We start from the raw sequence: 25,773 nt of genomic DNA, 5'->3' as shown, positions 1-25,773 counted from the left end.
TTGTCCCTGGCCCCATTCTGAAGATGAGTGCCCCTTTGGATCTGGCACCCAAGACACCTCACTTGCCTAGAGATGAGGGCGTGGCTGTTGATGGTTAGAGTGATGGGCAGAAGCCTGTCTCTAGCTTCGAAGTCAGTTTTTGTCATGAACTCCTCATACATTCCAGACCCTGGACATTTTAAAGAACCCTGGACCGTTAAAGAAAATTTTAAACCCTGGACCATTTTTAAATCCTGGACCATTAAAGACAATTTCCAGAAGGCACACTTTAGCCCCAGATCAATTCGGAATTGAGCACCACTCCTTCCTTTGAACCCTACCTCCCGAGACTGCCCTGGTCAAGGAAGTGACTCACTCCTCAAGAGAATCTGACCCTGCAGTTGGATCCAGTCTAGATACACACCTTCCTTGTGTTACATCACTTCAGGAAACAGGGTTCTCTCACTGTCCTGTATATGTCTTTTGATCTCAGGAAACACACTTTAGTCAATTATCATTGGAATCTATTTTGTACAAATAGATTAAAAGATTACAAATAGATTAAAATTGTACAAATAGATTAAAATTTCATGAAACCTGTACAAATCAGAATGGTCAACTATAAATGTAGTGGACATGCTATTTGTACCTCTGGACATGCTGCCGTTGCCAGTCTGGCTTTTATGCAAGAGGTCACTTGCACGGAATGCTAATTTTACACTTTTCCAATATAATATGAGTTTTAATTAGAAAACGATTAGTAAGCAACCGTGTAGTAGTATGCGCATAACCCTTTGAACCCTTCCCCCATAACTTAGGCCAGCATGCGTTTCTTCATGCGCCATAGCCACAGCTGAAGTAGCAAACACTTTTCATATTTATTGGGTCAGTGGCTAGGGTACAGCTATGTGATTGTGCAACAATGGAAGTTGCCTGGTCAGAGAAGTGGCATTATTAGAAATGGAAAGCCTTTGGAGCCTTGCAGTTGGTATCAGCTTATTTTCAGTTGAGCTGAGGCAGCTCTCAGCTCAGCTAGCAAAAGAGGGAAGGAAATGAGTCTCTGGAGTCATCCATATTTGTCTCCTGCTAACCACAAGTTAGTTCTCTTTGCCTGATTGTGAGCAGTTTGGAGGAAAGTCAGTGTCATAGGGATCTTTGCAACTCCCATGTTGCTCTTCACGCAGTTGAGCACTTAATATGTACTTGTTGACTGACTGAATGAAATAGTAGACTTCAGCCAATGCTGAATGAATGCTGTATTTACAATAAGCAAACAAAAAAACAACAAAGCAAAACACAACCTCTCAGGGAAACTTAAAAACATGTACCATGCCACCACCATAACATACCACATATCTTGGCAGGGAACAAACTGGTGCATATGGTTGAGGGTGGTTAATGGGGAGTTGGTAGCACCCTTTCTCCCCCAGCCCTTTTTACTTCTGTTTCAAAACATTTGTTTCTGCCATATTGAGAGGAGGAGTTAAGACAAAAGACCTCCTTCAGTTGTCAGTACGCTGAGGTTTCTAAGCAGCTTTCTCTTTCACGGATCTCTCTTTGTTCATAAGCAAAACATAGGGAGGGGAGAAGAAATTAGGGAGTAAGCAATAGTACTCATTTTGGAAATATTCTTATTTAGATTGGGTCTTCCCAATAATTGTGATAGTCATTCTCCTCTTTCTCATGATAGCTTATATATTTTCGAACATTTATCCTGTGTTCTGCAGCATACTGAGCTCTTTAGGTGGATCACCTTCTTTATTACTCAGTCCTGTGTGACAGTTACTCTTTATTGAATCCATTACTAACATATTCCTATACCTGAGTTCACCTCAGAATCCGTCCAGGTGTTTGTTTTATGGTTATATTCCTTATACTTTACAGCTGTCATACATAAGGATACTGCTGAATTTCAGTCAAACAGGTTTTGCTTCTAAAGCCATCCACGTTGGCAGTGTTTGTTCATCAACGATGGTTTCATTCTTTCATGGCAGGGAACTGCATCCTGATCTGGATATGCCAGGGATGTGTGATCGGAACTCCAGCTTTGTAAATATTGGCTAGCACCATGTTAGTATCCTGACACCCTATTTTTAAAATTTATTTTGATTGTTATTGAAGTACCATTATTTTACACCCTTCCTAGTGTTTTGACAGCATAGGATCCCTCCATCCCACATTTGGTCACTGTAACCTTCCCGCCACCAGACTACACATAATCCTCTATCATCATTCATTATGTTCTCCCTCTTCCCCCGTTATCTTCTTATCAAAATATATATTTTTAGGGGCCTTCCTGGTGGTGCAAAAGGTTAAGTCTCAGCACTATGAAGCTATCTGCACCCACTGCAGCGCGAGTTTGATTTCCAGCCAGGGAGCTCCCCACAAGGCGCAGCAGACCTCTCCTGTCTTGCCTGCTGCTCCCCTCAGCAGTGTATTTCAGTGGATCCACCTGTTCTGCTCCCCACTCTGTCTCTGGTGAATCCTCTCACCCCCTGCATCTCTGGCCTGCACCCCCGCTCTTGTATTCATAAATAAATAAAAATCTTTATATATATATATATATATATATATATATTTAAAGTGAAGTTATAGTTGGTTGTCAGGTAGGTTTCCTGTAAACCTGTTTCCAAATATATCCATTTAATCTTAAAAAAATAAATTGGTCATTAAGGAGAGCTGGTGATTCTAAGTCATTACTTGTGGCTTAGAATCAAACTGTATATTTAAAAAAACTGTACAGTTTGAAAAGCTTAGATATATGTATATACCAGTGAAAACAGTCACAACAATCAAGGTAGATATAATTCACTTCCAAAGTTTCCTTTTGTCCTTTTGTAGGTTCCTATTTCCTATGGTAAAAACACTTAGCATGAGATCTATCATCTAAACAAAATGTTAAGTGCATATCCAATATTGTTATCTAGGAACTCTATCACATACAGAAGATCTCGATAACTTACTCATCTCACAGAAGTGAACCTTCATGTCCATTGAACAGCTCCCATTTTCCCCTGTGCACCTGCCCCTGCAGCCACCATTCTACTCTCTGCTTCTATGAGCTGGACTATTATAGGTACTTCCACTAGGTGATCATGCAATTCCCTTCTGTGGGTGGTTTATTTCTCTTGGTATAATGTCCCCCAGGTTTATCCAAAATAGCAAAATATTCTACTGCCATATATATATATATAACACACAGTAGAATATTTTGCTACTTATACAGCAGATTACTGTATAAATAGCAAATTTTGCTATATATACAGTATAATACTGTATATATATATATACACACACATGCAGTAGAATATATATATGTATCACATTCTTCTTAATCCATTTATCTCTCTTTTTTTTAAAGATTTATTTATTTTTATACAAGAACTGGGGTACAGGCCAGATGTGCGGGAGGGTGAGAAGATTCACCAGAGATAGAGCGGGAGAGCAGAACAGGCAGACTGTCGAAATACACTGCTGAGGGGAGCAGCGGGCGAGATAGGAGAGGTCTGATGTGCCATGTGGGAATCTCGCCAGCCGGCCAGGATCGAACCCGCACTGCAGAGGCTGCGGACAGCTTCACAGTGTGGTACTCAACCGCCTGCTCCACCAGGGAGGCCCAATCCATTCATCTCTTGGTGGACTCCTGGGTTGTTTCCATATCTTGACTGTTACGAATAGTGCCACAGTGAACCTGAGAGTGTGGCTATCTCTTTGAGATCCCAACTTCAATTCTTTTGGATGTATACTCAGAAGTGGGATTGCTGGATGATGCAGTAGTTCTAATTTTAACTTTTTTGAGGAGCAGCCCTACAGTTTTCCATAGTGTAAGCCAGCATATCTGAACATCTGCACTGTAGATAGATTGGACCAGATAATTCTTTGTCTTGGGAGCCTGTCATACACATTGGGAGATATATTGCAGCTTCCTTGGCCTCTACTCAGGTCAGGGGGAGGTGTCAGTAGCACCTCCCCCCAGTGAAACAGTAACATTATCTCTGCATACTGCTAAATGCCCTCTGTCAGAAAAATAAACCAAAACAAACCCTAGAAATCTGGCCCCCTAACAGAGACTCCAGATGGGGAGAGGTTAGTATGGGGAGCAAAGAGTGGAGGGGTACTATGGTGAAGGATTATTGGTGTTTTGGTGGTGGGCATGGCATGGAGTAATCATCTGAAGAGGTGCAAACCTATACCCCTAAATTATATCCAGTGTTGTAAACCAGTGTTACCACAGTAAAAAAAAATATTTTAAAAATATCTTTGGTGGGATAAATCTCCCCTAGATGGGAAGCATTGTTCTAAGTTCATTGTTTAAAAAGTTGGAATTAGACTTTTAGTGGTGAACATAACAAAGTATATATACTTGTTCACTTATTATGATGTACACCTGAAACCTATATAATGTAATAAACCTCAAAAAAAAGTTTTAAAAATTTCAAAAATATGAAACTTAACCTTGCCCCAGAACAGAAATCTCCTGTTTCCTCTGTGGATCAGAGGTAGGTTGTGTGCACTTTTGGTATTTTGGCTTTCTTTATTACATATGAGCAATCATTCAATATGTTGTAGTCCTTAGAGAAATATGAATATGCATGATTCCTTCCCTTTAACAATTTATAATGAAGGTAAGATTTAGTATTTTTTAGTTGACTTTTAAATATCCCGGAGAGTCTCATCTTGAATAGGTCTTTTTAATGGAAAACTTAAAATGGGCATGGGTCATTTTAGGCTTTACAGCACTTTTATTCTTCCAAGTGTTCGTATGAATATAAACTAGTCCAATTTATATCTTTCTTGTTCTCTTATGTGCTTCTAACTATTTGTAAAAGGGGGTCTTCTATGCTTTAAATGAAATAAGAGAATATAATCATACTAGAGACCTGAAAATCTCTATTTTTTTTTCCAAATGTTTCTTTTATAATTAAATAGATGACCCTAACTCTAGATAGAACAGGAGTTGAGTTTTATAGTTGATGATAGCAATTCTCACATTTATTTATGTAATTCTTTGTAAGGGAAGAAATCCTGTGCTAACTAAAGATGTAACAAGCATATTGTTGATATATTTTTTAATATTTTATTTTATATAATTCTTACATCGTTTTTCATTTTTGCACAATGTATACATTTGAGACCTGAAAACCTTTAAAAAAAGATTCAATAAATAAGCCAAAAGTAAAAACTTTTCTGTCTAAATTTTCTTTCTAAATTTATCCAGGTACCATTTTCGAACATAATACCTGTTCCCTTTTAACAAAAATTATACTTAACTAAATCTATAAATCTCCTATGTTGGTACGTTTGCTTTTTTATGTAAAGAAAATGGCAAAATATCTAAAACGCCAACTTATCCAGTTTAAATAAGCTCCCCAAACTATGAGGAAACTTGAAAAATTGGATTTGAGATTTTGTAAACTATATTAGAAAGCTTTTGTCCTGTGCTCAGTAATTCTTACTCTTTTTCTCAAAAACATGTGTCTGACTTAAGTCCTTCATGCTACGATGAGGCTTTATTTTTTTCTTACTTTGCCTTCACTTGCACAATTTCTTTTCTCCAACCCTGGAGTTTGAACCATTCAAATTGTTTTATTTCGCCCCTGCTCACTGGCCATCTTCCAATCACTTATCAGTTCAGCAGAGTCTTGTAGAGAGGGGTCCTTAATGCTCAGTAACTGCTAATATTGTAGAGATTTTCACGGTGAGCTATTCCAATTCTTAAATAATGTTATTTAAAATCCTCCTTTGGCTTTCTGTGTCCAGATGAGTTGACCCAAATTTCCTTGCCATGATCTGTTGTCTTTGGCATCTATCCCATGCTTCTTTCTAGATCTTCACTTTCCTTTGCATTGTAGACCCTTGAAACCAGACAGGAGGGCCCATTAAGGTATCTTGATTGGCCTTAATGTTCTGTGCTAACTAGAATAGAATCTGCTGTTCTTTATCATGCAAAAAGTTCAGCCTCCCTTTGCCTTAAAATCAGTCTCTGTATGGTGTCTGCTTTCAAACTTTTCAAAGTGCTCAAGTTCACCACCTTTACCCAACTGTACTCCTCTCTATCTTATAAGCCCTGTGAGCATGGAAATTAGAAGCAAATGAGCTCCTTATTTTCTGCTGTTAATGCTCTATGGACTTTGAAAGGACCCTTTGCTGAAATCGGCCACTACCTGGTTCCTTTGTTCTTTTTCCAATTGTGCCCTAACTCTCCAGCCTCCCTGCCTGCATTTTGACTGCAGGAAAGGCCCATCCCATCCGTCTCCTCCCATTGCAGTTCTTTTTTCTACCCTACTGCACCAAGCTAAATTTCCAGATAAAAGCCTCTTGAAGAATATTTGAGAACTTTTGATCCACATCTGATTCCTTTGAAACACCAACCCAGGATGCTCTGTATTGCTAGTTGTCTTCTTTGGTATATCTCTATTCTCCCTCAGTTTCTTTCATTTAGAACCTGTGTGCTGACCTGATTGAAATATTCTTAGCCCACATGAATGAACGGCTGTGCCAGCAACTGAAGCAGGGATGGATCTGCTGTGCTTTTCCTAGCTGAGCCCAGGAAATGGGGCTGTGCAGAAACATCTCTCGAGATGGAGGGAACAGGAAGAATGGCTGGGCTGTTTAATCAGTCTTTCAGGCAATCTTTCTTTTTTGAAATCAAGAAAACATATCATTTGGAAAAGCATATACTAAACTTAGCAACCTGGTGTCCTGAATTGGATATTAGAATAGAAAAAGAATATTTGTGGAAAACTGGTAAATTTTGTTAATGATCGTATACCAATGTTCATTTCTTCGTTTTGACAAATGACCATGGTTATGTAAGACGGTCACATTAGAGTAAGCTGAGTGAACTCCCTGTATTATCTTGTCTACTTTTCTGTGAACCTAAAATTATTCCTAAATAACAAGTTCATTTAAAAAGATAAAATAGTAATATTTTCTCTATAGTAACTTAGGTTTCTCATCTCTATTTCTTTGGTGGCTAGTATATTAAGGACAGGACTCAAGAAAAACATATTTAGGGCCTTCCTGGTGGCACAAGGGGTTAAGCGCTGCACTATGAAGCAATCGCAGCATCTGCAGCTGGAGTTCGATCTCCGGCGGCCAGGGAGCAATCCACATGGCAAAGCAGACGTCTCCTGACTTGCCCACTGCTCCCTCAACAGTGTACTTCAGTCAGTCTGTCTGTTCTGTTCCCCACTCTGTCTCTGGTGAATTCTCTCACCCCCTGCATCTCTGACCTGTACCCCAGCTCTTGTGTGCATAAATAAATAAATCTTAAAAAAAAAGAAAAACATATTTATAGAAAATACAATTTTAGTATGCATAACAAGAATTGTTATGGCTATTCCTCATTTATATCCCTAATAAAAATATCTGATTATATATTAGTGTCCTTGCTTGTGCTACTTTTCCTGCCTTCTGTTGTCTGGTTATGTGTAAATCATTTACTCATTTACATATTCTTTTACTCAGTAAATATTTATAAAATCAGGGACTGAGCTTAACCCTGAAAGGGAAAAAAGATGAATAAAGCATGACACTAGCCCTGACGAAGTTTACAAGTCAAGTATGTGTAGAGAGATAGTTATTAAATAATATAAGTACAGTGATAACAAATCTACATAGCCGTTTTAATGGAAAATAAGAGAGCCTACAGGGCATTATGGGCAGAAACATCTAGAAAGATCTAGAAAGACACATCTCTTGTTTTAGGAGGAGTGAAGTTAGGTGAAAGTTTCACAGAGATCTATCAGGGTAGGAATCTACATGATGCTTTTAACGGAAATAAAAGCCTCAGTGATAGTTAGAAAAAGAGTTTATTAGATAATCAAAGTGAGGATTTGAGCCGAGGAAGCAACCAGACAGATTTTACTGCATTTATCAGTATTGTAATTATTTTCCTAGCTTATAATGTTTCAAGTGATGTCAGCCTAAAAATAATGAATGATTAGACACCCGGATTATGATAGCCCAATGCATGGAATAACTCAATACATAATGGCAAATAAAATGTAAGTCTAACTTTATATTTTCTAGATGTAGTGTTAAATGCCAAGGAGGGTAATAAGAGTTAAGGGCTCAGATGACAATAGTTAGGAAGGCAGATGTGATCCAACATACCTCTTTAGGTAAGATATAGGTGAAGCATGCAAGAGGTCCCCAATGTTAGATGGAAGATGCAAAATTGATCATAAAATGCAATGAATAAATGTTGATATACCCAAAAGAGAGGAGATTGTGAACATATTATAAAAGTTCTGCCCCCCAGCTCACTCACATACCACCCCTGCGCTTCCATGGTACAGCAGGTGAGAGAGCAAAGCCAACTGTATAGACTTAAAGTCAAAGCTGACTTTGTCCTGTTCTGTGAAGCAGCCATTAAGAATCTGGTGCCTCCAACTAAACCATCCTTGTTATTACCCCCCAGTCTGCACTAATAACCAAAGAGTTTTAACAATGGGTACCTAGCCTTTGCTAGCGAATTTTTCAGAAATCATGAACATGGCTAACCCCCCACTATTTGTCCTCTTCTGCACATATATAGCATCAGCATTTCATTAGGTCAAGATAACTTCGGAATTCACAAGATATAAACCTATAGTTGAAAATCAAAAGCCCCCAGTCAAGAATAATTGCATTTTTCATGTCAGTGACTCACTGTTTCTGTCTCATCTGCAGTATCTTCTCTTTTTTTTTTTAAAAAAAAAGCAACCTTTTTTATTTTTTTTAAAAGATTTATTTATTTATTTATACAAGCACTGGGTACAGTCAGAAGTGCGGGAAGGTGAGAGGATTCACTAGAGCCAGAGCGGGGAACAGAATAGGCAGACTGATGAAATACACTGCTGAGGGGAGCAGCGGGCGAGATAGGCGAGGTCTGTCACCCCATGTGGGACCCTCGCTGGGCCGGGGATCAAACCGGCGCTGCAGAGGCTGCGGGCAGCTTCACAGCCAAGTGCTCAACAGCTGCGCTAGCAGGGGAGGCCCACCTTTGTCTAAATTTCATTAAGACTTTTATTTCCATGCATTCATGGAACTGGGGAGCTGTAAGCATTTCAACTTAGCGTGAGAGAAGATGATCAGGAGTGGAAAGAGAGCAGGCTAGAGAAATAATGAGCCAGTCTTAGGACCATTGAAATGAAGAAGGCCTTCCGTGACTGATAAGATTTGGTTTTTCACCTGGTAAATCTTAATCAGATGAAAATAGCAAAGCAGCAAAAGATAAAGACTAGAGAACCACATCTTCCCTTTATTCCATCAATTGCAATGGCTCAGGCATTTCCTGGAAGTATGCCGATTCCTGAAGGAGATATTATTGCCATGGAAGTAGTTGGTGACTTTATAGATAGAAAAGTTACTCAGGCTCTTACCCTTTGCCTTTGTAGCTGAAAAGAGTGGTTTATTTTTAGTGTTTATATTGGTACTAATGGAGTGACAATGGGACAATGGTGACAAACTGGCTGGTAAGGACTCTAGTTTGAGGAAAGGAAATGACCAAGCAAGGTGACTGAGCTTTTTGTTTTTTTCCTTTGGAGAATGGGTTGAATATGTTGGGTTTATCTGCATGCCTATATTACAGTTAATTGCACAGTATCCTGGCAGGCACTCAAACCATGTTGAGAGACTAAACAGCTGAAATGAGCTGGATTGTGTTTGCACTTCATTATTTGATTGCAGACTGTGAGGGAAATGATAGTATTCTTGTTCTCCTTTATGAAAAAGTCTACATTATGAAATTTCACTACCAGATAAGACATTTGTTTCAACATTCCTCTTCCCCACCCAGTTAAATAAACTGGAAGCCAAAGAAATGTATTTCTTCAATATCACTCATTAAAATGTCACTAATTGCTATGTCTTTGTGTCTCAGGGTTCACTGATTTGTGGGATTTGTCTGGATTTTAATTTTACCTAGTTAGTAGAAGAAAACAGGGGCTCAAATGGTACCATATTTGTTATGACGGTAACCAACAGAGCAACTGGAGCTAGCATGCTTGTAGCTTTTGTGAATTACTCAGTTCGTCAATAATGGGACAATTCATTACTCGATTTTGATTGGTGAAGGAGTAACAGCGACTCCATTTCAGCAGCTAAGTACTGAGGATTTGAATTTTTAGTAAAATTAATGACAGCTGGAGGAATTCCCAGCTGTACATGTAACTGGAAGTGCTTAACTACCCAATTAATCATGAATGGTAGATTCAGTGAAACACAAAATTCAATCTGTTTTTGCAGGGGTGGTTTTGAAAAATTGGAGTCAAGCATTTTTCTTTATTGAATGCAACTCTTGGTGGCTAGTAAAATGTCTTACATTCCTTTTTTTTTAAAAGATCAATGCAAAGAAATGTGTGTTCCTCCCTTCCTTCTTACAAATACATTTATAAACCACCATGCGCCAAGACCATGTTGAGGACACAAAGATGAAAAAGATGCAGCATCTGACATGACTATTGTCAAATGAAAAAACAGCTAAACTTTTATAAACAATGGATGGATGAAATGGAGCTTGCCAATGGACAAGGAGAAAAGTGGCTTTACAAGTAAGAGTTAACATTTGGTATAAAAGCAGGGAGGTATCAGAGCAACCTCCCCCACCCCTTCAATAAATCTTTGAGTGCCTACTATGTACTACATGCTATGAAGAAGAAAGATGAAAGGTAGAAGTTGTCAGGGACAACTTAAAAGAACATTTTAACAATAGTACCCGCAGTTTTCTTCTTTTTAAAGTCAATGAACAGGTATCTTATTTTTGGTCTAGCTTGATAGTTAGAGTAAGGGGGCAAAATTTTTGAGTTGATTTAATACCTATTTATACCCAGTCTTAATAAATACACAAAGAAACATAGTGACTGAATCACAGATTCAGCATTCATGGGCAGAACTAGGCAAACCACATAAACTACTTAATTTTTTATTGGAAATATCCAAGTGGCTAACAGGAATATGGGCAGACAGCAAGGAAGGGGTAGAAAAAACTCCATCTTAACAGAGAGGCTATTAAGAATTATTTTAACCAAATAGCAACAACTTAGGGCTCAAAAAACTATTCATATACTTCTGTTAAAAAAAAAAGGATGAACACTTCACTCATCACAAATGGCAGGATAAAATTTGGTGAAAATTATGGTAGTTAAAAAAAATTCTACATGTACCTCATCCCACAGAGTTTTTGAGGTAACTTAAAGGAATATATAAAGGTACAAAAAAAGCTAGTAACTGGTAAAACATCAGGATCATGGAAATTATAAATTAAGGTAGAAGACCTAGACTGAATGGAAATTAGAATTTATCTCTGAGCTTCCTGGTGGCTGAAGCAAAAAACAAAATAAAATATAGTCCATTGTAGTTTTTTCATTGTTCACAGGAAGTGCAGAGGATGATTTGATTTTCATTATCTAGAACACGAGATTCTAATATTTTGTGGTGAGCTCTCCTTCATTTGGTCATCAGAAGTAGATCTTGATTGTAAACTCCTCCTGTTTGAAGAGCTTTTCCACTGGGCGACTTTGCAGAACCTTCATGGAACATTTTCTTTGAATTGGCATTCATTAACAGACAAAAGAGGGTGTTATCCATTACAAAGAGCATTGCCAGCTTTCTCTCCATCCACTTTATTCTTATGAGGACTGTCTTTCATACTATGCACAGTGATTTATTTTCTGGGAAAGTTTGGGTGTTCAGTTTTCTTTCATATTCAGCGTCTTCACAGCATTGCATGCTAATCAGTGACAGATTCCATTGTAGTTCCTATTTTGAGAGGAGCAATACAATTTGTAATAAAACCAAGTTCCCTGGAATTCATTTGGTAAAGCATTGTTTGCTTAAAATGAGAAAGGTTTGTTTCTTAAATTTTTAGTCTCAGAATTAATATAAGCCTCAGCCTTCCCCCAGTGAAGCATTTTACTTGTCCATCATTATCAATTTTTATGTTCTCTTTGCTTATAAATAACTTGTGGTGCAAGTGCCAAACCACATTTCAGTAGCAATAGTCAAAACTCAATCCACATTCCTTTTTATATCCTTTGCGATCTCTTCTAGTTGGAAGGATGATGTACTTTTTCTAATTTTGTAGTATTGCAGATAGTGTTGCCTTGAACCTATACAGCTGAAGTTGGTGAAGAACCTTTTCACAAACTATGAAATGAATAATCAGGATTTATTGCACTTGCTAGATAAGTGTATTTAAAAACCTTCCCTCAGCCACATTTCTCTTTTAAAGGTCTGATTTTTGTTTCTCCTTGTTTTTGCTGAACAGAGGGTGACAGAATGCTGAGTTTGTTGGTGGCTTAATATGTTTTGAAAACAAACAGTGGAAAATACTGATGCTCAAGTGGAAATTGCGAAATAGATTTTTTTTCACTTTCTTTATCACCTTTAGCCAAGTAACACTAGCTGGGCTCCTAATACACACTACAAGTCAGTAAGTTGTGTCTATTCCCTAAATCGTCTCAACCAGTTTTAGAATGTTTCCTTTAAAATGCCTTCCTGGGGGCTCCCTGGTGACGCAGCGGGTTAAGCGCAGCGCTGTGAAGCTGTCCGCAGCCTCTGCAGCGCGTGTTCGATTCCCGGCCGGCCAGGGAGAAACCCACATGGCGGGACAGACCTCTCCCTGTCTTGCCCACTGCTCCTCTCAGCAGTGTATTTCAGTCATTCGCCTGTTCTGCTCCCTACTCTGTCTCTGGTGAATCCTCTCACCCCCTGCACCTCTGGCCTGTACCGCAGCTCTTGTATGCATAAATAAATAAATCTGAAAAAAAAAAAAAAAGAAAACCTCTCTGGTTCGCTTTCCCCACTGTCATTATCCCATCAGTCTCCCAGCTCTCTGACTGCACTGCTTCACATGTCTGGCTAGATCTCCCTAATACCCCTCCCCCTTTTCTTCTGGAACTCTGCTACTCAACAACCAGAGGACTATAGATACCTCCTCCCTGCTTTTCCATTTTGCTGTGATCTGCATTTGTCCACTCTGCAATTTTTACTTTATTTTCTTATGTTATTGTTCTCCCCTCAGGTGTAGTTCCCATAGTTCTCCCACCACCACAGCAGCCATGATCCACAACCACAGTCCCTGGTGCTCCTCCCCCTCCCTCCCCCCCCCCCGTGCCTCATCCTCCCCCTCCCTTCCCTTACTCTTTGTCTAAAATCTATCATTAGCTTGCAAGTTTTGTCTTTTTCCTGACCCTTTGTTCAGTTTTCTTACATTCCACGTATAAGTGAAACCATTCAATATTTTTCTTTTCCCTTCTGACTTATTTCGCATAGCATAGTTCCTCCAGCTCCATCCAGGTTGCTGCAAATGGCATGAGGGCTCCTATATCAGTGCCATCAATGGGCACATCACTGGGAGCTGCTGAGCAGCTCAGAGTGGATAGTGGGTGGGTGGAGCGCCTCATCTCCCCATGCAAAGGATAGCAGTTTTACTCTCTAGTGAAAAACCAAAGCTGACCATCTTCAGGTTATTCCTGAAGCGGGAATGCCCCGTGTGTAAACATAGCTTTTGCAGGCAGAAGAAAATAGGGAGGAATATGCCACCCAAAACCTCTAAATTTCATTTTGGCCAATGCCTTTAATTTTTCCACAGGTCTCACCTAGGACATTTAATTCCTGCTCACCTTGATGATTTAAAATTTACCTTCTTTTTCTGTGTTTTTAGGGAGGTCTTAAAAACAGTAAATTGAACTCACCCAAGAACCAAAGGACCAGGATAAATTCATCAACTGAAATGTATTTGCAAACTTGTACTGAATGATTCCTCTGCTGAATGCTTATACTTTTTATTCTCAGTGCATAATCACAGCAGCTCCATGAGTTAATATGCTCTTTTTTTTTTTCCAGAAAGGAAACTGAGCATAGAAAGATTAAGTAACATCTAATAAATGACAGCCTTAGGATTCCAACCTAGGCAGTTTTGCTTCAAAGCCCACTCTGAACTGCTTATTCTATTTCAACCCCTCCTTACACTTGCTAATGAAGAATAAAGGAGCTCAGAATAAATTAAATCATAGTATCTTTCCCAGACTCATTTTCTTCAGTAATTTTAATCTCTTAACATTTTGCCATTGCCAATGGGCCCAAATGCTTCTAACAACAAAAAAAAAGTGATCGGGTATGAGTTTCCTCTCTGACCGCTTTGGATAGGCCCAACTCAAGGGGAGAGAAAATGCTAAGTTTGCTATCACATCCTAAGTAATAGTTGATTGAATATATTTTGATGGCAGTTCAGATGAATTCTCTGTCTCCAAGAACTTGAAGACCTAATTCCTGGCACCATGAAGACACCTTTAAGAACAGACCTCAGAAGAATCTTAAACAGGTCACTCAAGAGATCCTCTTGCCTTGAATGCTGGTCTTGCCTTCGCCAGCTAATGGCTTGGTCACTAGAGAATGCCACTTAAAGAGCTTTGTAGGAAACTCAGGATAATGCATTGAGAGAACATAACATCCTCAGTAGCTGTTAGCTTAATTTAGATGCAAAGAGAGAGGCGAGATTGATTCTACTTTTTTTATATCTCCATGCTGATGCTCTGCCCATTCAGCAGTGCCCACCAACACTTCTGCATGGTTTGGTTATCAACTGTTAGCCAAGGCTTTACTGTCAGTTAGATCAGAGTTCACCACATTTCACAGTTGTATGGCCTTGGGCATTTATTGGTATCTCTAAGTCTTATTTACTTCAGTATGTAGTGAACTCTATCTCTTCAAGTGATTTTTTTTTTTTTTTATGGCTACCAAATGAGCAGTAGTTTCAAAGGTTGAAGTAGGAATTTGTTTTTTTCCCCTTCAACCTAATGAGCTAGAACACGGAATTATCAGATGGGAGTCAAATACTAAGCCTGGCTTTTCATTGTTTGCATATGGGAAGGCAAGTGATTTTTGTGTTTTGATTTTTCAATCTTCCACTTTGCTGGACTGATTTATTGTTTTAATTAGTTTTTTAGTGGAGTTGTTAGGGTTTTCTATGTATGTTATGTCATCTGCAAGTAATGATAGCTTTACTTCTTTATTTGAATTCCTTTTATATCCTTCTCTTGCCTGATTGCTCTAGCTAGGAATCCCAATACTATATCAAATATTAGTGGTGAAAATAGACATCTTTATCTTGTACCAGTTCTTAGTGGAAAAGCTTTTGATTTTTCACCATTGAGAATGATCTTGCTGTGGGTTTATCATTTATGGCCTTTATCACGTTGAGGAATGTTCCATCTATCCCCAGTTTTTTGAGGGTTTTCATCATTAATGGATGTTGAATCTTACCAAATGCTTTCTTGGCATCTCTTCATAGGATCATATCATTTTTATTTTTCTTAAAAAATATGGAATGCTTCATGAATTTGCACAACATCTTATGCAGAAGCCATGCTAATCTTCTCTGTGTGGTTCCAATTTTAGTATAGATGCTGCTGAAGCAGGCACGTTAGCACAATTTTAAAACAACATACTAGATTATTTTACAACTTGATCTTGTGATTTAACAGTTTTATACATCATTGCTTAGAGGCTTATGACATGCTTTTTAGTTTCTACATATTCTATTTTATGAATGAGCCATACTTTCAAAAAAAGTCTTATGGGTAAACATTTAGATTCTTACTGATTTTTTTTTTTTTTTTTTTTTTTTGCTCTCATAGCATTATTGCAGTGAACACATACAAATCTGATACAGGTGTATCTTTAGGGTAAATTTCTTCCCACAGAATGGGTTATTTGAAATTTGTGTCTTTTAATTTTGATTGTTTTTGATTAATGCCCTCCAACATTATTATACCAATTGACATTATTAGCAATGTATGTGAGTGTCAGTCTTACTACACCCTCACTAGTACTGGGTATTATCAAGCATTTTGACCTGATAGGTGGAAGTAGTGTCATATTTTATCTTATATTTCTATACCTAGGAAAAAGACTGAGCCTCTTTTCATGTGTTCACTGTACATTCTTGCTCCTGTTATTGTTTCCTAGCTTTGTTTGTTCTTTTCTCTTATCAAGTGGGTGAAGCAATAGGAGTTTCTTCTCCTTCTTCTTTTTGTTTTTTACTAATTCGTAGAACTGTTTGAATATGAAGAACATTAAATCCTTATCTCTTATGTGACATTTTTTCCTTTTTGTCATTAGCATTTTGTTTGACTGTTACTTATTTTTTCCAGACAAATGTTGGAATTTTTTTATGTAAGTCAAATTTTAGCATCCTATTTTATAACCTAAGCCATAATTTCTACTAGTGGTAATATATACCTGTAATGTGTATGTGGGTGTATAAATAAAATTTTGTTTTTAAATCTCTTCATCTGCAATTTATTTTTGTATAAGAATTAAATAGAGCTCTATTTCTTTCTCCAGTTGACTAAGTTTCTCAGCATTGCATATTGAATGTCACTCGTTTTTCATTTTTTTGAAATATTTCTTTTTTTTTTTCTTTATTCAGAAATTTTTATTATGCCAGATAACTACTTATGGTAGTTACTCATGTAGTTACACTTGTTGGATAGAGCACTTATTTCTTCAAATTTTCATTATTACCTTTGATATGCACACCTGGTATTTCATTAAAGTCTGAAATTTACTTTCAGTTACTTTCTAGTTATTTTAAATTTCACTTTATATATTGAATACATTAAATACAGTATATTTTATAAGAGCATGTCCTACCTTGTCACGTGCCTGTGACCAACTTATTTTTTTTTTTTTTTTTTTTTTTTTTTCTTTTTATATTCCCCCATACAATTGCAAACGCCCCATTCTGACCCCAATCCTTCCCCTCCCGCCCCCCACCCCCAAAAGTGTCTCTGGTTCATAGTTTTTTGTTGATTTTGATTTTCACTTTCTTATATTCATTTTCCTGGTCCCTTATTCAAGTTTTCTAGATTCCTACTATGAGTGAGACCATCCGGTATTTTTCTTTTTCTTTTTGGCTTATTTCGCTGAGCATGATCCCTTCCAGCGCCATCCATGTTGCTGCAAATTGCATGTGTTTATCTTTTTTGAATGCTGAGTAATATTCCATGGTATATATGTACCACATCTTCTTGATCCAGTCATCTATTTTTGGGCATTTGGGCTGTTTCCAAAGCTTAGCTATTGTAAACAGTGCTGCTATAAACATAGGGGTGCAGGTGCTCTTTGGAATTGATGTTTCTGTGTCCTTTGGGTAAATACCTAGGAGTGGAATTGCTGGATCATATGGAAGCTCTATGTTTAGTAGGTCCAGAAATCTCCACACAGCTCTCCACAGTGGTTGGACCAGTTTGCACTCCCACCAACAGTGCAGGAGAGTTCCTTTTTCTCCACACCCTCGCCAACATTTGTTGTTGCTAGTTTTTTTAATATGTGCCATTCTCACTGGTGTAAGATGGTATCTCATGGTAGTTTTGATTTGCATTTCCCTGATGACAAGTGATGTTGAACATTTTTTCATATGCCTGTTGGCCATTTGCATTTCCTCTTCAGAGAAGTTTCTTTTTAGCTCTTCTGCCCATTTTTTGACTGGATTATTTTCTTTGTTGTTGTTGAGTCTCATCAGCTCTTTGCAGATTTTTGTGATCAGTCCTTTATCATTAGTGTTGGGTGCAAAAATGTTCTCCCAGTTGGTGGGGTTTCTCTTTGTTTTTGTTATTGTCTCTTTTGCTGTGCAGAAGCTCTTTAATTTGATGTAGTCCCAGCTGTTTATCTTTGCCTTCACTATCACTGCTTTGGGTGATGTGTCTGTAAAGATGTCTTTGATGTGCAAATCCCGTAGTGTTTCGCCTATATTTCCTTCTATGTATTTTATGGTTTCAGGTCTTATGTCTAGTTCTTTAATCCATTTTGAGTTGATTTTTGTGTATGGTGTGAGGTAGTGGTCAAGCTTCATTCTTTTGCATGTAGCGACCCAGTTTTCCCAGCACCATTTATTGAACAAACTTTCTTTGCTCCAATGCATAGTCTTTGCTCCTTTGTCAAAGATTAGTTGACCATAAATCTGTGGGTTTATTTCTGGATTTTCTATTCGATTCCATTGGTCTGTATGTCTGTTCTTGTTCCAATACCATGCAGTTTTGATGATTATGGCTTTGTAGTATAGTTTGAAGTCTGGGAGTGTAATGCCTCCATTCCCTTCTTTTTTTTTCAGGAGAGCTTTGGCTATTCAGGGTTTTTGGTGATTCCATATGAATTTCATCAATAATTGTTCTATTTCTTTGAAGAATGACATTGAAATTTTGATTGGAATAGCATTGAATCTGTATATTGCTTTTGGTAGGATGGCCATTTTAATAATGTTTATTCTTCCAATCCATGAGCAGGGGATGTCTTTCCATTTCTTTGTGTCTTCTTCTATGTCTTTTAACAGTGTTTTATAGTTTTCTTTGTATAGGTCCTTTACCTCTTTTGTTAGATTTATTCCCAAATATTTGATTTTTTTTGTTTCGATAATAAAAGGGATGGTTTTTTGATTTCTTCTTCTTCAGATTTGTTGTTTGTGTATAGGAAGGCTACTGACTTTTGCGTGTTGATTTTGTATCCTGCCACTTTACTGAATTGATTGATGAGTTGAATTAGTTTTTCTGTGGAGATTTTGGGGTTCTCTATGTATATTATCATATCATCTGCAAATAGTGATAGTTTGACTTCTTCTTTTCCTATTTGGATTCCTTGGATGTCTTTCTCTTGTCTTATTGCCCTGGCTAGGACTTCCAGTATTATATTGAAAAGCAGTGGTGAGAGTGGACATCCTTGTCTTGTTCCAGATCTTAATGGAATTGCTTTCAGCTTTTCACCATTGAGAATGATACTGGCTGTTGGCTTGTCATAGATGGCCTTTATGATGAAATATTTCTAATATCATATGCTGATTTCCTACATATGGGGTTAACTTGTGGGCTATTATCTCATTTAACAGTGCCTGTGTCAAACATTTTTAATTTCCTTATTTGTTAATATCTGTTTGAAAGACTAATCCTCTATTTGTTCATTAACATGTTTTCTGAGAAATTTTTGAACTTAAGTTTTTACAAATCACTCACTCTCACGTTTTGTCAAGTTTAACATTGCTTTGTTTTTCTGTGTTCTTTCCAACCCGGCTTCCAGCAACACCTATGGACAGGAAGACCATCCTCCCTTTGGGTGAAGTCTGGGAATTTTCTCCCTCCCTCCAAGGCACGCCCCCCCCCATTCACTCCCTCATTCAGCAAAGAATTTCCAGAGCCTATGAGCTGCACGGCTTTGTGCTCGGTGCTGTGAGGAAACAAAGCTGAGGAGACATGATCTAAGACAAAGTAGATGCTTCACTGTGGCTTCCATTGTATCTGCCGTTTCTCTGTGGGCAGTACTTCTGTTCTTGATGACACACTTGGATTCTTTTAGCTGTCAACAGGCATCCCTTAATGAGAAAATTCAAGTAAAAAGATTTCCAAAGGATTAGATTTCTTTTTCATCAATTTTTGAGGCCATAGAAATGACACAGAAAAGGTTCAAGTCCTTTCCCTGCCTTCTTCTCTTCTAAACCAACATCTGTTATCTCTCCCTTTATATGCCAGAAGAAAAGTCTTTTTTTTAAAGTACAAGTGATGGCCTGAAGTTATTTTTAGGAGAAACATGTTTACTGTGATCGGATTTCTTGTATGACTCTTCAATAAAATAGACCCACAATGTAAAAGTGGTGTTTTGTGGGCTGCTGTGTCAACCACTCTGGGAGAACATGGAAGGAGGCTTTCTTCAGTCAGTCACTTTTACAGAAGGGTAATAGGTCACATTTATAAGAAACTATTAGTTGTGTCATCAGCATGCAGCTCTGCATCTACTAGAAACATAGTCAGGATTTCCTGAGCAAGTACCATCATTTCCTTTCCAACAACTCTGCTGAAACTGGATCAGTGCAACTTGAACTATTGTCTTTGAATGAACTCCTTGTTCTGTGGTAAAAGCTTACCGGTGCGAGCACTGGTGTCAGCCTGGTGTAATGGCCCTGGTACTAGTGTCACATGGATTCATTTAATTTCCTTATTTGTTAATATCTGTTTGAAAGACTAATCCTCTATTTGTTCATTAACATGTTTTCTGAGAAATTTTTGAACTTAAGTTTTTACAAATCACTCACTCTCACGTTTTGTCAAGTTTAACATTGCTTTGTTTTTCTGTGTTCTTTCCAACCCGGCTTCCAGCAACACCTATGGACAGGAAGACCATCCTCCCTTTGGGTGAAGTCTGGGAATTTTCTCCCTCCCTCCAAGGCACGCCCCCCCCCATTCACTCCCTCATTCAGCAAAGAATTTCCAGAGCCTATGAGCTGCACGGCTCTGTGCTCGGTGCTGTTCTAAGTTTTGACCAGGGAGGAATGATTCCATCTGTAGCTGCTCAGTGTCCCCCGATGTTATTCGTTCTGTGACCTATATCTCATAAGCTTGAATGCTCAAGGCCACCTTCTCTCCGCAGGTGGTCACTTTCACATTCTTGGGAAAGTGAGCTCCTCAGTCTCACCATCTCTGCCATTAGGATGAAGTTCTGATTGGATGCAAAATGATTTGACTTTTTTCAATTTCTGTTACTAGCTAGTCTTACAGGAGGGTTTTGGTTTATAACTAATTGTTATAAATCATTGATATAGCACATTTTGCATACTCATGCAACATTATGCACTGACAATCAAAGCAGTTTTTACCAAATAGATCCATATAAAGTAATAGCTGTCTTTTGTTCTTCCTTCAAGGTACTAGCCATATAAAATTGAAAAAAAACAAAACTTTTTTTCAGTTTCCTTTAGTAACCCTAAATAAAAGGAATCTGGCCTCCTGTTATCACTGTTGATTAAATTTGCAGATCTGCTGTTAGTCCACATCTTTTTTTTTTTTTTTTTTTTTTTTTTAAGATTTATCTTTTTTTGTACAGGCCAGAGTCGCAGGAGTGTGAGAGAATTCACCAGAGTCAGAGTGGGGAACAGAACAGGCAGATGACCGAAATACACTGCTGAGGGGAGCAGTGGGCGAGACAGGAGAGGTCTGCTGCCCCATGTGGGATTCTCGCCTGCCGGGCGGGGAGCAAACCAGCACTACAGAGGCTGCGGACAGCTTCACAGTGTGGCGCTCAACTGCCTGCGCCACCAGGGAGGCCCCAAGAAATAATCTTTAAATAAGTAGCGTAAATACAATTGGGGGAGATGTCACTTAAGAAAAACAACTCAGTAACAGAGTACACATTCATCTCTACTTCAGATCAAGAATATGCTAATGTTTTAATTTAGTAACTACCTATTGATTTTGACTTTTAAACAACTCATACCACCAGTTTTCACCAGTTGTTTACAGGAATAAAAATGAAAAATGGAGGCCTCCCTGGTGGCGCAAGGGGTTAAGCACCGCACTATGAAGCCGTACGCAGCCTCTGCAGCAAGAGTTCGATCCCCGGCCATCCAGGGAGAAACCCACATGGCGAGGAAGACCTCTCCTGTCTCACCTGCTGCTCCCCTCAGCAGTGTATTTCAGTCAATCTGCCTGTTCTGTTCCCTGCTCTGTCTCTGGTGGATCCTCTCGCCCCCCGCATCTCTGGCCTGTACCCCAGCTCCTGTATGCATAAATAAATAAATCTTAAAAACAAATGAAAAATGTAAAAAAGTTTAAAGATACCAATGTTGAAGTTTAGTGAATAGAAAGTCAATATTCTAATCAAAGATAAAACAAATATTTTTCTATCAACTTGGACAATAAAATAGGTAAATTTGTCAATTTGGAAAAAAAGAAAAGCAACTCTTAAAGATACCCTAGAATCTCCTGAAAATATGTAAAATGCTAAGTAATAATCCTATCATTAAAGTAGAAGCTCAAAGAATACACAAAACAAATCATTGATAATTTATTGATATCACATGGACTTAGAAATAGTAAAAATATCTTTTGAAACACACTCTGCAGTTCACATTCCATGAGATCAGGTTGCTATTTCTTTACCTACATCTAGTATTCCAAAGTAAGAAGTATTTGACATTTTTTAAATTTTTTTTTTAATAGAGGCATGTTTTATTTATTTATTTGTTTGTTTGTTTTTGTTTGTACATGCACTGGGTACAGTCAGAAGCGCGGGAGGTTGGGAGAATTCACCAGAGCCAGAGCGGGGAGCAGAGCAGGCAGAAGGACCGAAGTGCACTGCTGAGGGGAGCAGCGGGAGGCAGGAGAGGTCTGTGCGCCATGTGGGACCCTCCCCTGGTGGCCGGGGAGCAGCCGGGGATCGAACCGGCGCCGCAGAGGCCGCGGGACAGTTTCACAACCCAGCGCTCAACCACTGCGCCACCGGGGAGGCCCTATTTGACATTTTTAATACAAGTTTTTGCATCAGATTCTGTAAAGGAAATTAAAAACAAAGATTTAGCCTTACCCCACCACTTCCCCTGCCCCCCTCCCCACCACCACATAGTACCCTATAATAGTGACAGGGAACAAAGTTTTAAATTGTTTCTCTGAGGTTCAGATGCCTCATCTGTAAAAGGGGAATAATTAGAACCAACTTATCTTTTTACAATTTTTTTAAAATTTTCTTACTTTGTTGTAGTCCCCATAGTTCTCCCATCACCAGTGAACCATCACCATATTCCCTTGTAAAACCTACTTTTTAAAGGTGATGTAATAATGTAAGTTTGTAAAGTATTGACTCACATAGAGTAAAGGATGATTCATTCTCTTCCACTTCACTTTATGGCCTTTTATGAAGTATTCCTTTGCTAACCTCAGTAGCTCTTTGGACTCTAAAAATGAAGCTTAGTTAGATAAGCTTCAGTGGTGAGATACATTTTAGCTCTTTCATCCAATAAAGTAGACTGCAGTGGTTTTTGAACAGAGCTTACCTACTTCTTTCAGCCAACATTTTTGAAGGCCTCTAATTTATAAGAAATGGTTAAAGTACCTTAGAAAAAGGATAATTTGTCATCTCTAAGATACAATATCAGGGCCTCCCCTGTGGCGCAGCAGTTGAGCGCTGGGTTGCGAAGCTGCCTGCAGCCTCTGCAGTGCTGGTTCGATCCCCAGCCACCAGGTGAGGGTCCCATATGGCGCACAGAACTCTCCTGCCGTCTGCTGCTCCCCTCAGCAGTGTACTTCAGTCCTTCTGCCTGTTCTGCTCCCTGCTCTGGCTCTGGTGAATTTTCTCACCCTCCCACGCTTCTGACTATACCCAATGATTGTATAAACAAATAAATAAATCTTTAAAAAAAGGGATATAATATCAAGGAGTTCCTCACTTTACACATTATCCAGTGCTCTGGATTAAGGCATTGAAAATCTCAATTCTGAAAAAAAAGAAGGAACCAAACTCACATTGTGGGAGTAAAGTTGTTTAACGATGAACATCACACCAAGTGAACATGACTTTGATCAATTAACCAACTACCCTGGAAGAATTTAAAACTTTTGAATAAAGAACAGATAGATTTTGATACGTGTGACAACATCTTTCTTTCAACAAACTTGAGGTTTTGCTGTATGCCAGACAACACCCAGGCCTAGCCACTTGAAGACACAACTTGGACCCTGCTAGGCTGGCTACCCTTGCAAAGAGTTATGGACATGTTCAGTAAAGAGGGCGAAGGAGATAAAGATATCAGCTAGAAAGTGAGGGACTGGCCTGAAATGGTAAAGATTACCTGAAAGACCATTTTGCCTAGTGCAGCTTTGTGTGTGAGCTATTTACCCACCCACTCCGGGAAATCTGGAAAAGTAATCAAGAAATGGCTTAGTTTCTTCTGCAATGTGGAAAAGCGCATCATCAAGCCATTGCAAGCTCACTGGAGAAAAAAGTTTCAGATGCATGAGGAGTAATATGCTTCTCTAGACATGTCACTATCACTTAGGCCACATAATGTGAAAATACCAAATTTACACTGTTTAACATTCACCGGCAGTGAAACTTGCAGTTGCAGACACTTTAAATGTAAGTTTCACTTTCAGTGAATGTTAAACAGTATAAATTTGGTATTTTCACTTACATTTAAGGTGTCTGCAACTGCAGGGCCTCTCTGGTGGCGCAAGTGGCAAAGCTACAGCACTGTGAAGTTTTCCGCAGCTTCTGCAGCAGACCTCTCCTGTTTCACTCGCTGCTCCCCTCAGCAGTGTATTTCACTCAATCTGCCTGTTCTGTTCCACACAATGTCTCTGGTGAATCCTCTCACCCGCCCAACCCCCTGCGTCCCGGCCTGTACTCCAGTTCTTGTATGCATAAATAAATCTTTAAAAAAAAAAATAAAGTGTCTGTTACATGTGGACCTTTAAATTTAAATTAATTACAGTGACACATAATTTAAAACATAAATCACAAATTTAGTTCTTTGGTCTCACTAGTTACATTTCAAGTATTCCAATAACCACATGTGGTTAGTGGCTGTCATACTGGACAGCAGTCATGCAGAGCTTATCCATCATATCCATCATTGGAGAAAGTTCTCTTGGACAGCAAAGGGTTAGTTTTGCCGTTAATCTGTTTATATGCTCTGCTGTACTATGGTGTCTTGTTAATTCTCAAAAATAAGCACAAAGGGTTTCATTCCCATTTGGCAAATGTGGAAAGAACCTATGTCCTTTTTCTTTTTCTTCCTTCCTCCTAGAATATGACTGTACTCTCTTTCAAACAGTGAAAATAAAACAAAATGAAAATAAGAAACCAATTCTGGGCCAAGCCAGCAAAACCTGTTGATGGACCAAATTTGGGCCCTGGATGTGTGATGTTAGACCTCTGCTTTCCCTGCAATGATTCCCATATTTGATGAGATGTAGATGACACTAAAAAACAAAAACAAACAAACAAAAAACCCAAAAGAATAAATATTATGACGCTAGAACACTGTCTTGATAAAAATGAATGTTATAGTGCTTTGTTTTCCCCTCTATCAATATTCTTAAAAACAGGAAAGTAAACAGATGCTTCTGCTTTAGTACAGCTTATTAAGTATTTGGCAATAGTAAAGCTTTTTAAGTAGTTTTGAAATTCTTACAATCTTGCTCACATTTCAAAATAGAATCTTTAAGTCACTTGTGTGCTCGGAGATGATTGAATGCCAGGATTTGAAAAGTCGTCAAAGGTGTATCAGGAAATTAGCTATCTCCTGGTGTCAACAGTAGATTGTGTATTTTTACTGTTTGACTCATTGCTCCAGTGGGCAGCCTGCTTTCCTGTGAACTATAGTCATTAGCCTTCCCCAGCACATGTTCTCAGAACAAGGCGAGTACCTCCTTCCTGACTTCCTGCATCAAAATCACTTTATGGTCCCAACATCTTCACTGGCAGCCAGTCAAATACTTTGAAACAGTTGAGCTCACACATCACATTTCAGCAAAACCTAGGGTTAGCTCAGAATGTTTTCATATGTATTTTAGAGATATTGTTTCCTTTTTCTCTTCATCTGAATTTTATGCAAGTGAACCTATGTTTGGACAAAGGGGATGTTCTAAGGCAATTCTTTTAAAGGTTTTCAAGATAACTCATTTGAAAGCAATAAGTATATATATATATATATAAAACAACCACCCAGTAATTACCCATTTGAAGGTCCAGATTTTTTCCCAGTAGAATTGAAGAGAGAAATTTGGTTATAATATATTTAACAAATGCATTTCTTCCATAAAGGAAACTTTCAACAATGCTATATAAAGTGTATAGGGTTGGACACATTGCAATAATCAATCTTAGAATGTGTTTTTATGCAGTCAATTCAATAAGAAAAATGCACAGAGTTCAAAATGGGCTACTATACATATATCTTATAAGTGAGTTGAAAATGATAAGACTTGGAACCTCCCTGGTGGCACAGGGGTTAAAGACTGCACTATCAAACTGTTGCCAGCCACT

General features: G+C 38.4%; 1 protein-coding gene and 1 non-coding gene across 3 annotated transcripts in view; one reads left to right on the top strand and one right to left on the bottom strand.

Moving 5' to 3' along the window:
• CACNB4 (calcium voltage-gated channel auxiliary subunit beta 4) overlaps nucleotides 1-25,773 on the top strand; it is a 241,410-nt gene that overhangs the window by 166,420 nt on the left and 49,217 nt on the right. The window lies entirely within an intron of this gene.
• LOC119256397 (U6 spliceosomal RNA) lies at nucleotides 15,285-15,386 on the bottom strand. Its single transcript, XR_005127737.1, has one exon. It is a non-coding gene; the product is annotated as a U6 spliceosomal RNA (small nuclear RNA).

This window comes from Talpa occidentalis, unplaced genomic scaffold, assembly GCF_014898055.3.
Source record: "Talpa occidentalis isolate TD23 unplaced genomic scaffold, MPIMG_talOcc4v2.1 talOcc4.3, whole genome shotgun sequence".
Classification (NCBI taxonomy): Eukaryota; Metazoa; Chordata; class Mammalia; order Eulipotyphla; family Talpidae; genus Talpa; species Talpa occidentalis.
This window is presented reverse-complemented; position numbering and strand designations above follow the sequence as displayed.